Genomic DNA, 12,232 nt, shown 5'->3' with positions numbered 1-12,232 from the left:
GGTATCATTAAAGTTATCTCCTAACTTCTTGATGAAGTCATTGATCTGATGGGTGATGGGTCGGTGTAGCTCCCATACTACTTTACCGACTGAGGGAAAGAACTTCTTAAAGTAGAAAAACATACATACAAGTAATGAACCGAACTTTAGTGTATTTGCCGAGTTGTTCTTCTTCGGCTTCCTTATTGTGTTCAGGTTCTCAAACAAGTTCTTCAGTAGTACTTCACACAAGTCTACTTTCATTCCCTTCTTCACTATTTTGTAGGCCAAGTCAACTGCAGCACATGGTACACTATTTTCCCTTGCAGATTGGAAGAAATAGTAACCAATAACTCTAATTGCAAACTTGAGTTCTGCATCAGTGACATTATTCAATTTCAGTCCTCGGTAATCAGATTCTACTCCAGTTAGACTAATTAGCTCCTTTTGTGATATCATTTTCTGTGCACGTGCATGATCATAGATGGGATACCCGGTGATCAGGTGAATGACTTCCTTAGTGATCTTGAACGATTGCTCTTGTAGCCACATGAAATCATCATGTACTCTGCTCAAGACAAACTTAACCCACTGGGGTTTGAACACATGAGGATAGACTAGGGCTTCAGTTAATCCCTTGATTTTGATATGCTCAAATTTGCTATCCAGTTTGCCATCAGTGCAAAGTTCGTCATATGTGTCACTAATCTCTACATGACCGAGTTCCTCAACACGACATTTGGTGAAGAATCTGACATCTTCTACTAACAAGACTCGATTCGGGATGAGTGAAAATGCAGTTTTGTCATCCGGTTCTGAGGCAACTTTGGGAGTTAAAGAATATTTCAGCGAGGGCTTCTCCACATTTTGGACAACTACGGGATCTTGGATCTTGGGCACCATGGTAGGTTTCGGGTAAGATTTGACAAATTATCCTTAGGGTTTACAAACGACTGATGCTTCACACTCGGTAGACAATAGCAATTTGACTAGATCGGAAACCAGCTTAACAGTGAATAGATTTGATGTAAATACCTTGAAATTCGCTCTGAATGAAATTTGATCGCTTTGATTCGCTCTTCTCTGCTTCTCAAAAACTTGGTGAATGAAAATGACGGCGAAAACACTTTTAAGTACTCAAAAATACCTCATCGGGCTTCGTGCAAGTTAGGTCAAGACATTAAACGCACTCGGTTCACCTTTTACCGATTTACTCCTTTTTTTTGTTTTAACTGAGTAGCCAAATTTCCTTTATTAACCGACTTGACAGGTTTCCTGTATACACCGACTTGACAGGTTTCCTGTATATTATATAAACTGACTAATTGCATCTTAACTATGCAAATTCTGAATTTTGTACATAATAGAATAGGAACTGTTATGATTTAACCTTTAGAGAATGCAGTCCCTTCATACCTTTTCCTGACTAATTTGAAATAGGTGCACCTAACTCGGTAGGTAAGGTGCTTTCTTCATCTGACATAATTTCCTTCTTTTTCCAAATCATCTTGAATTTTTCTTTTATCTCTTCAGTGTCTCTTCTAGGTTGATCTCTACAATCTCCAGCTAAATGTCCAGCTTTGTGACAATGAAAACATGCCATACCAGGATTTCCCCATGATCTTTGGTTGTTCATTTCAAACCTTATAAAACAGTTGGCACTAATATGTCTGTATCTTCCACAACATTTGCACCATATCCTTGTATTGTAATCCCATGGTACTGCTGCATATTGTCGGTAAGGATCTATGTAAGATTGGTAACCTCTAGTGTTTGCTCGGTGTGGATACCGCATGTAGTTCTTTTGCTTAGACCAGCACTTCTTGGTACTATGTCCATATCTATTGCAGTTTCTACAAAATCCTTTGAATTTTGCCTTTTGATAGTTGTTAATAGACTTTGTCCTACATTGATTAGATGTGTGACCATATTTATTGCAATTGTAACAATATCGATTGGACTTAGTGAAATTCGGTTGCTTACCTTTTATGATCTGGCATATGTTGGCAGTATGACCTTGATTTCCACAGTAGTAGCAAATGGGCTTTTTCCTTTTGATGTTATTCCTGTTTCCAGCTTGCTTTGATGATTCTCCTCTCTCGGTAGTATGAATTCCTTTCTCGGTTGATTCTTTTCCTTTGTAATCGAGTCCTCCATCTTTGTAGGGTCTTCTTGTATTCAGTTGCTCATACAACATTTTTGATGCTTCATAACTTTTCTCCAATGATTCTTTGGATTTCTTCTCTGTTTCAAGTTCACCAGTCAACCTTGATACTTCAAGTTTCAATGATTGATTTTCATCATTTTTTAGAATTGCTTCATGATGTGCATACCCTAGTTGATCTATCATATTTTGTTGAATACCAGTTAACCTTATGATTTCATCATCCTTATCAGATACTAGAGCTTCAAGTTGTTGTTTCTCTCTTTGTAGATCTCTTGCTTTATCCTCAGCTATCCTTAATGCATCTAGATTTTCAGTCATCTGTGTACTGAAATGTTCATGTTCTCTTTTCATTGCTTTTAGTTGATCAGGCAATGTTTTGTTCTTTTCTTTCAACATTCCAATCATTTCTTCAGTCTCTTCAGATATACTGTTCTCAGATGATGTCTCGATTTGTTCCACTAGCTCTTGAGAATCCTGCAAGTCATCAGATAATCTTCTCCTTACTTTCAGAGATTTTTGCATTTGCCTCTGCATGTCTGCCATCACTTGATTTGCATTATCCAGCTCTTCTTGTAGATACACAATCCTCTGAGATTGTTTGTAGCCTTCCATTGATAAGATCTTTCTCTTTAGGTAGTTAAACCCTTTTCCAAGATTCAAGCTCTGATACCAATTGTTAGGCCCAATATGGAAAGCTAATTTACTGAGAGGGGAGGGGTGAATCAGTCATTAAAAACCTTTCTTCAATAATAACCTTACTATTATGCATAAACAGAATAGTGCAGTAGCATAAAATAAAGTTAAAACAAACAGATAACAATCATACATGATTCACTCCATAACATATATATTTTGGTCACGCAGAAACTCTTGGTTAGAGAGAAAAACTGCGGTGGGGATGGCACCCACAACTTCACTACTGCAATAATAAAGATTGCTCGGTTAGAGCTACATTTAGCTATTTCTAATAGCTTACCCTGTTAGGAGTATCAAGATCTGTTAGATCTACCTTACTAAAGGATTTTACAACACTATATAAATGTTGCACCTAGTTAGAGGATTTACAATTTATAGACTTGGTTAGAGTCTTTTACCCTGTTAAAGGTTTCTCTTACAACTTCAAAATATTTCAATAAGACTTTACAAATATCTGCAACTTTACATCTGAAATGCTATAGCAGATTCTATGTGCTCAGAATAAGATTACCTAGCTTGTAGCATACCTCAGTAACCCATATTGTAACTCGGTAAACCCTTCTGTTTACTCTGTTCTTCGACTGTTCACTGATAACCTTCTTGGTGACCTTTCTATGTCTCTGTAACAGTCTTCCTTCATGCATACACACACATATCTCACATCTCTTATATCTAACCCTAAAATCATGTTGTATAAATAGATCTCTTACAACGGTGATCTAGTTCATTGCTTCGATCTTACAAAAAGATTCCTCGAATGAATAACTAAACAAAATATTTCATTGGTTAGATTGACCTTGCAATCAAACATAATCTTCTAGTGCAATTTCCAATGTAAAAACGGTTAGATGTGCCTCGATCTTGTAACATGTTTTCATGTCCATGTCCAGGTTCAATGTATCTGGTAAAACGTTTCACTTGGTGATTATCAACTCGGCGAGTTAACTTTACTGCTCGGTAGCCATGAAACAATACTCGGTAAACAGCTCGATGAATACTGCATTCTGTGACTGCTTTCTTCTGTAACCGACTAGACTGTTCATACCGACTTCTCTGTGTGTATCGACTGCATGATTTGGTAATACTAACCGACTAGATTATATAGTATGACTTTGGATATAAAACTAATGGCAATTTGATAAGTAGTAACATAAACTTCAATCCAATTCCCCCTAAGAGTGAACCCTCTTTTGAACATACACATGGATGCAATGGACATGCTTGAATGTGAGCGACAAAGTCATGAGAAATCACACTTTCTTTTGTCAACATCTTCTTCTCCATTGTCTTGTAAATCCACACCTTCTCATTCTAATTTTGAGTTACAACAAGAAAATGTGTTGACCGATCTTCTAAATTCCAACTTAATATCTCCTCTTTTTCCTAAACGAAGAAGAAAACATAAACAACATACTCAAACTTCTTCTTTTTTGTAAATATCATCAAACTCATGGCCATTCTACTAATGAGTGTCAAGCTTTGAAAACACAAATACAACATTACATTGATTCAGGCATGTTAAAAATAGAATTTGACAATGAATGGCATATTCATCATGATCATTTAAAATAAAATTGAAGTTCCTATTATGTTTCTCCTCCCTATGTGACATAGTTAGCCTACATATTGGGGGGCTCCTTGTCATTCATGGTGGTACAATTTCAGGTGCAATCATACTTAGTGAGCAACGTAATAGTCTATTTATTCTTGCCTCTATGCTTGGGGGACAAGAATATTCCTTTTCCTCTGTCTAAGGTTTCACTATTTTCTTTATGGAGTACATTATTCATAAACTTGATGTCCTTTCTTGCATGGAGTTCTCCTTCATGCGAGTGCATGTCTGTTCTGTGAGTGGGATCTTTTCCTTGCTTGAAACGGTACGTCTATTATGAACAATCTCTCCTTAGAAAACTTTTTTGAACCTTCTTATTCTTTCTCTCTCTTTGAAAATTACCTCTTCTGTTGTGTTATTCATAACTTGATGCCCTTTCTTGAATGGAGTTATCCTTCATGCGAGTGCATCTATGTTCCTTGGTTAGGATGTATTCCTTGCTTGAAACAGTATGTCTCTTATGAGTAATATCTCTCTAGAAGTTGTGTAATTTTTCTCATTGTCCTACACTTGGGGGGCAATGATCTCTCTCCCTCTTTCTTTCTCTAAGGATCCACTCTTTCCTATTTTGTGTATGGTGTTAGTTTTATTACTTGATGTCATTCCTTGTGTGAAGTTGTTGTTGTTGTTTTCCCAAGGGTTCTCTCTTATTCAAGAGGTGTAAGTCCTTGACTACAATCTCTTTCATACTTGGTAATGTACATCTATAGTAAATTCACCCATCCCCATTGGGATAAAAGTGAGTCATCCTTCATCAAGAATCCCTTTCACCTAGCAATAGGAGGAAGGATTGAATTCTTGTTCTCTTTTGCGCTTCGTTCTAGAAGTTGTTATATTTGTCTAAGACAACTCCTCTTGGAGGTAGATATCTTTTGGGCAAAGATCTCTTCTCCTCCAAGGATCTCCTTTACACTTATAGAAAGATATCTTTTCAACTATCTTATCCTTACTTGAAGATTATTCCCTCTCTTGCTTGGATTTATGACATTGTTGCATGATGGATATCTTCTTGGTGTCGAAGGTAGGTATCCTTGTTCTACTTTCCTCAAGATATCAACATTAAAATATGTTGACATCTTAAGGGGGGGCACCCACACTGCTCCTTTTGTATTATATTTCTCTCACACATTGTATCTCTAATACAATGGGTCATTCTCAGAACTAGAGCGCAACCTCTTAGAGTGAGATGTCACCACTTTTCTCTTATACAGTGGGTCATTCTCGGAACTAGAGGGCAACCTCTTAGAGCCAGATGCCACCACTTTTCTCTTATGCAGTGGGTCATTCTCGAAACCAAAGGGCAGCCTCTTAGAGAGAGATGTCGCCACTTTTCTCTTTGTAACGTCATAAATTGTACGCACTTGCTAAAGCAGTACAATTTCACACCTAGTTTAGCACCCGCCTTGGCGCAGTTGCATTTTGCATTGCATTTCCCCTTTAGCACTTAATTAATCAAATTAATTAGGTCTAAAGGTTCTATTTCATCATCTTCCACATCATAAAGTCGGGCCCTTTCACTAAAGCGTGCCCCTTTCATTTTATTCCTCCAATACATCATCTAATCAAAAACCCTAATTAGGCCCTATTCTGAGCTTGGGGGCTTGATTTTGGGGGTCAAAACATCTTGAAATCACCTGTAACTTTGGGATTCTCTCTAAAATCATCATATCTGATGGCCCTCAAAATTTGGTGAAAAGTTGTCAGGACCATGGCGCCCGGAGTGCACACGGTCCCGGACATTTTTCCTGAAATTTTAGGAGCACGATCCAATCATAAAATAAAGCTTAACCCCAAGAAATTGGCAGGATATTCAATCTCTAGGTCGGCCAAAAGTTGGAATTAAGACCTAGGGTTTCATACATAAGAGCTCTCTTTGTTCATTTGAGGGGATCCAAATTTTGTTTTCAGGAACCTCATAGGCAGCGAAAGAGCAGATCTTTGAAGACTTCAACAACTTTCAACATCCCTCTATCAAGCATTTATCAAATTCATTCATCCATTTAGGGCTTGGAAGACATTGAAGAACAATAGGAGATTACTGATTGAAGATTGGCTTGTACCTCTCCCTTGGGGGTTGGGTATGATTTCATGTTGTTTTCATGTCTTTGCATAAGCTTCAATATATCATTTATCCATGCTTTAGATCACTTTGCATCTTGATTTAGAGCATTTACATTATCATTTACAAGCAATTAGGGTTTACTTTCTAGGTTGCTCTAGTTTGCTTACTTGCATTTTAGATCTTGCACACACACAAGGTCTGCACACACATTACTTTTACAATACAACTTGGCTATTCGTGGAGGTGGAAATCACCGAAGCGGGGGTTTGACTAAGGCAAAACCCTATATAGCCGCCCAAACACCTTTTTAGATACAAGTGCAGGTTTTAGGACTCGGACGACGTCGCAGGTTGCAGATCCGAGAAAAGCAGGTCGAGACAGCACCCCACACCAAATTGCAGAGCAAAAGACCAGGATAGGGGCATGGGGTGCCCTGGTCCTGCCAGGACAGGGGCGCTAGGCGCCCTGGTCCCTAGGATAGAGGCATTGGGTGCCCTGGTCCTCCTGACAGACAGCATTTCAGACAGTTTTCCAGAGTGCAAAATAGCAGTTTCAGGTGCGGTTCTGGGACAGAATCAGGACAGTGACGCCCGCGCCCCCGTCCCGAACATTTTCAGTCAAATTTTGACTCCGGGTACGCATCTGCATTCTTGTCTTGTCTTTGTGTTTACAGCTTTCCCTTGTTTAAGTTCAATTCTGCAATCTTGTTATTAGTTCATACTTGCATTTTAGGGTTAGGAATTGGACTTGCATAATATTACCTTTCAATTACAACAAAGGAATAGAAACCCTAATAGGTAGCCCGTGGCTCTCTCTTTCACCAAAAAGAAGTAGCCAATTGTGCGATACCTCTAGGCTCTTTCGTATTCCGTAATGTGTGACAAAAGGTAGGATTAAGACATGTTAGCCTAGTCTCGCTTTTTCCCCCACACATTTTGGTGAACCCGACGTGAATCTATCATTGCTTCCTCTTGCATTGCATTTGTTAGATCTAGATCTAGATTTAGTGTGTTTTCATTTCATTTTCATAAAAAAAAAAAAAAAAAAAAAGAGTGTGTTTCTTTGTTTCTTTGCATTGTGTGTCTAGGTTTTATGCAACTTTTATTTCAAAATGTCAGACTTTTATTTACAAAATGTTCATGCTTATGATGATTATTATGAGTATAGCCAAGATGAATTAGATGAAGCTTTAGATGAGTTTTTGAACCCTAAAGATGCTAAACCTTCATTTTACCAAAAACTCATAAACCTTGTTACTATGCCATTTCGTTGTGATGAGAAAGATAAGTTGAATGATTCCTCTCAAGGGTACATTCCTATCAACTCTTCCACTAAATCTAGTAACATGGTTGTTTTCAATAATCCCCTCTATGAGGAGATGTCTCCTTTTGAATCAAAAGATAAACCTTTTAATAGATATGATCATGCTTTGTTGGATGATGCTCTTGATGACTTTGTGGCTTTATCGAAATCTCTAAACAAGAACAAGACTTCTAAATTGGTTAACATGATAAACTTGAATGAGCATAAAAAGCCTCTCTTTGAAGTCCAAGGTGCTTATCCTTCTCCCACCTTTCAAGTTCCTAAATTACCTCTCCTTACTGTCCAAGGAGGGTATGATCATGATTCCTTTATTACTCCAAATAAACCTATCATCACTGTACAAGGAAGAAAACCTATAAGTCCTTATAATTATGCCAAGCAATTAACTAGAGAGAGTTATCATGCGGTTGCCCATACTTATCATACCAGAAATAATAGGCAGCCTAGTCCTCCTCCTGTTATTCCAGTTTCTCTTCCGAATCCTCAACCAATTCTTCTGCAAGCTCCACGTATTTCACAAGTTCTTAGTAAGGAATATGATCTCATAGAACAACTTAAAGTTACCCCTGCTAAGATATCCCTTTGGGATTTGATTCAAACTTCTTCCGCTCATCATGGAATGTTACAAGATGCCTTGAAAGATCTGAATGTTCCTCCACCGAATACATCTAGTAATATAGCATCTTTAGTTAACTCTGTGATGAATCCTAAAGCTCAAATTGTGTTTACCCAAGATGAGTTGCCTACTAGTGAAATTCAACATCAATATGATCCCTTGATGATTGTGGTTATCATGAAAGACACTGCTATAAGACGAACACTAGTAGATAATGGCTCTGGTCTCAATGTGTGTAGCATTAATCTTTTGCATAAGATGAATGTGGATACATCCCTAATTGAGCCTGACTCTCGTCCTATTCGAGGCTTTGACAATGTGGCTAAGACCTCATTAGGTATTATCACCTTACCCCTCACAGTGGGGCCTGTTACTTTGCCTACTCCTATCCATGTTATGTCGGGAAATCTAACATACAACTTGCTATTAGGGAGACCTTGGATTCACAGTATGCAAGCTGTCCCCTCTACATTGCATAGACAAGTTAAATTTATCTATAACAATAAGACATATACCTTGATAGGTGATACTAATTTTCAAGCTTGTTTGCAAACATCTACTTCCAAAGGGGGTTCTTCTAAGCCATCCTCGTCTAGTAATGACTCTTTAAACAAGAAACCTATCGATGAATCCTCGCTCTCTGATGATCAAAATTCTTTGGATGAGTCTGGAGCTCCTGAAGAAGACTCTTCTCGACTTAAAACTACACATAAGAAGGATTTTGATCTTGAGAAGGTTCTCGCAGAAGATGATTGGGGATCTCTTGATTTTAATCCCACCTTTGTAGGTGAATATAAGGTTCCTTCTAGAGAGATTAAAGCTGAAAAGAAGGAAGAAGTTAAAAATCAATCAACACTACCTGAACCTATGAGTAATAACTTCGTGGGCGCTTCTCAAACTTCTTCTCCCCGCACTTCCAATTCTGAAGGGTTTGATTCTTTGTCTTATGAAAAACCACCTTCTCTTTCTGAAATGGCTGATCGTTATGGTCGTGGTTTTCGCATTTTTGCTAAGCATGGGTATCATGGAAATGGTTGTGGCGCTCACGAACAAGGGATAAAGGTTCCTCTAGAGAATAATCTTCACAATTATGCCTTTGGACTTGGCTATAATCCCTGCAAGCGCACTAAAGCTTCTAAGAGACCATGTATTAGTGTTAATACTATTTCTACATCTCTATCAATGCAACACCCCGAGTATATTGATAAGGATCCTTCATGTGCCTATGCTTTGGATGTTTTTCCTACCGATGATGCTTTAGCTGAGTTTTTAGGAGCATATGATACTCTTCCTCATTATCATCACAATAGGGGACTCCCTTATTGTTTGAACACTGAAGCCTATTTTGGAAAAGAGATGGATAATGATGAGATTGTGAAAGAATTCCCTCAGTTAAAGGATACTCCTCAACAAAGTAATCTTCTTATAAGTGACACCATTGATGTTAAGATGGATCCTTGCAATGAAGAAAAAGTTATTAAAATTGGAAAATGTCTGGACGAAGAGGAACAAAAACAATATGACGATTTATTGCGTGAATTCCCTGAGATCTTTGCTTGGACATATTCTGACATGCCTGGTATAGATCCTAAGATTGTTACTCATAATATTGTCTTAGTTCCTGATGCTAAGCCTGTGAAACAAAAGATTCGAAAAATGAATCCTAAGGTGGCTTTGCTTGTTAAGGCTGAGATTGGAAAATTATTGGAAGCCGGATTTATCCGCCCTATTGATTATTCCCCATGGATTTCAAATATTGTGGTTGTGGCTAAACCAGATAATAAAATAAGAATGTGTACCGATTTTCGAGATTTAAATAAAGCTTCTTTGAAAGATGATTTTCCCCTCCCAAACATTGACATGATAGTTGATTCTACAGTAGGACATGATTTATTATCCTTCATGGATGGTTTTTCAGGATACAATCAAATTTTTATTAATCCTCAAGATCAATTCAAAACTGCTTTCACCACTCCTTGGGGTACGTTTTGTTGGGTAATGATGCCTTTCGGACTTAAAAACGCCGGCGCAACTTATCAACGAGCGATGACCCTTATCTTTCACGATTACATGCATAATATTTTAGAAGATTATGTTGATGATGTTTTAGCCAAATCCATTCTCCGCATAGATCACATTAAGATCCTTCGTCAAATCTTTGAAAGGATTCGTAAATATCACATGCGCTTGAATTCCCGAAAATGTGTTTTTGGTGTGGATAGTGGAAAACTATTAGGATTCATAGTTTCGCATTGTGGGATTGAGGTGGATACTAAGAAAATAGATGCTATTGTCAACATGCCACCTCCTAGAAATGTGTCTCAACTCAAAAGCTTACAAGGAAAGATTCAGGCTATTCGTAGGTTTGTATCTCAACTTGCGGATCGTACTTTTCCTTTCACTCAACTTCTCAAAAAGAATATCACTTTTCAATGGAATGAAGATTGTCAGCAAGCATTTGAAGATTTAAAAATGTATTTGGCTAATCCTCCTATCCTTCGACCGACCGAACCTTCTAAACCCTTCCTTCTTTATACAACTACTTCCTCTCATGCTCTTGCAACATTATTGGCACAACATGATAAAGATGGTAAGGAGTGTCCGGTTTATTATATAAGTCGTACCTTACTTGATTATGAGACCCGATATTCTGTGATAGAAAGACAATGCTTTGCCTTGGTGTTTGCGACTCAGAAATTGAGACATTATCTCTTAAATTCAGAAGTCCACGTCATGGTAAAGTTTGATCCGTTGAAGCATCTTTTCTCTAAAACTGATTTATCAGGATGCCTAGCTAAGTGGGTTATGATGTTAACTGAATTTGACCTTAAATTTGTTTCACAAAGGGCAATTAAAGGGCAAGCGTTGATCGATCACTTAGTTGAGGCCCCTTCACCTTTCTCCTTCCCTAACCCTGAGTCTTTTCCTGACGACTTCATCCTTTGTACAGAGAAAGATGAAACTTGGGAGTTATACTTTGATGGCTCTAAGTGTCGTACGGGATCGGGGGCAGGTGTTGTTCTGGTTTCTCCTACAAAGAAGTCCATTCCCTTATCTTACCGTCTAAATTTCCTTTGTACCAATAACATTGTTGAGTATGAGGCTCTTATAGCAGGAATAAAGGCAGCCTTGGCTTTGAATATAAAACACATACATATTTTTGGAGATTCTCAACTGATTATAAGACAAGTAACAGGACTGTATCAAGCAAAACAAGACAAATTATCACAATATAAAGACCTTGCTATCTCTTTGTTACAAAAATTTGATTCTTACACCATAGAACCTGTTCCTCGAAAAGATAATCGACATGCGGACGCAATGGCATGTGTGGCTTCTCTTGTATCTTTAGAGGACCCCGTGGTTGATCTTAAATTCGTTATTCACAACCTCATTTCACCAGCTATTGTAGATGATTACAGCCTGGTGACATGTTGTGACTTTATAGACTCAGATGAATGGTACTTGCATATCGTAAGACACTTGACTGATGGTACCTTTCCTAATTCCGCCAATAGGAACACCAGGGCTAGAGTTCGCAAGTTGTCTGCTAGATATGTTATTCTTTCTAATGTTCTTTACCGAAGGGGTTATAACGGTCTTCTCCTTCGTTGTCTTAACAAATAGGAAATCCCTATTGCTCTTGAAGAGGCGCATTCAGGTGCCTATGGGGGGCATTTTGGAGGCAAATCCTTGGTTTAAAGATTGCTCCGTATGGGATATTATTGGCAAACTATGCAGCAGGATTCTTTTTCATTTGTTAAGAAATGTCATCAA

Source organism: Cryptomeria japonica, chromosome 6 (assembly GCF_030272615.1).
Source record: "Cryptomeria japonica chromosome 6, Sugi_1.0, whole genome shotgun sequence".
Lineage (NCBI taxonomy): Eukaryota > Viridiplantae > Streptophyta > Pinopsida > Cupressales > Cupressaceae > Cryptomeria > Cryptomeria japonica.
The sequence above is the reverse complement of the archived record's forward strand: the minus strand, read 5'-3'. Positions refer to the sequence as shown.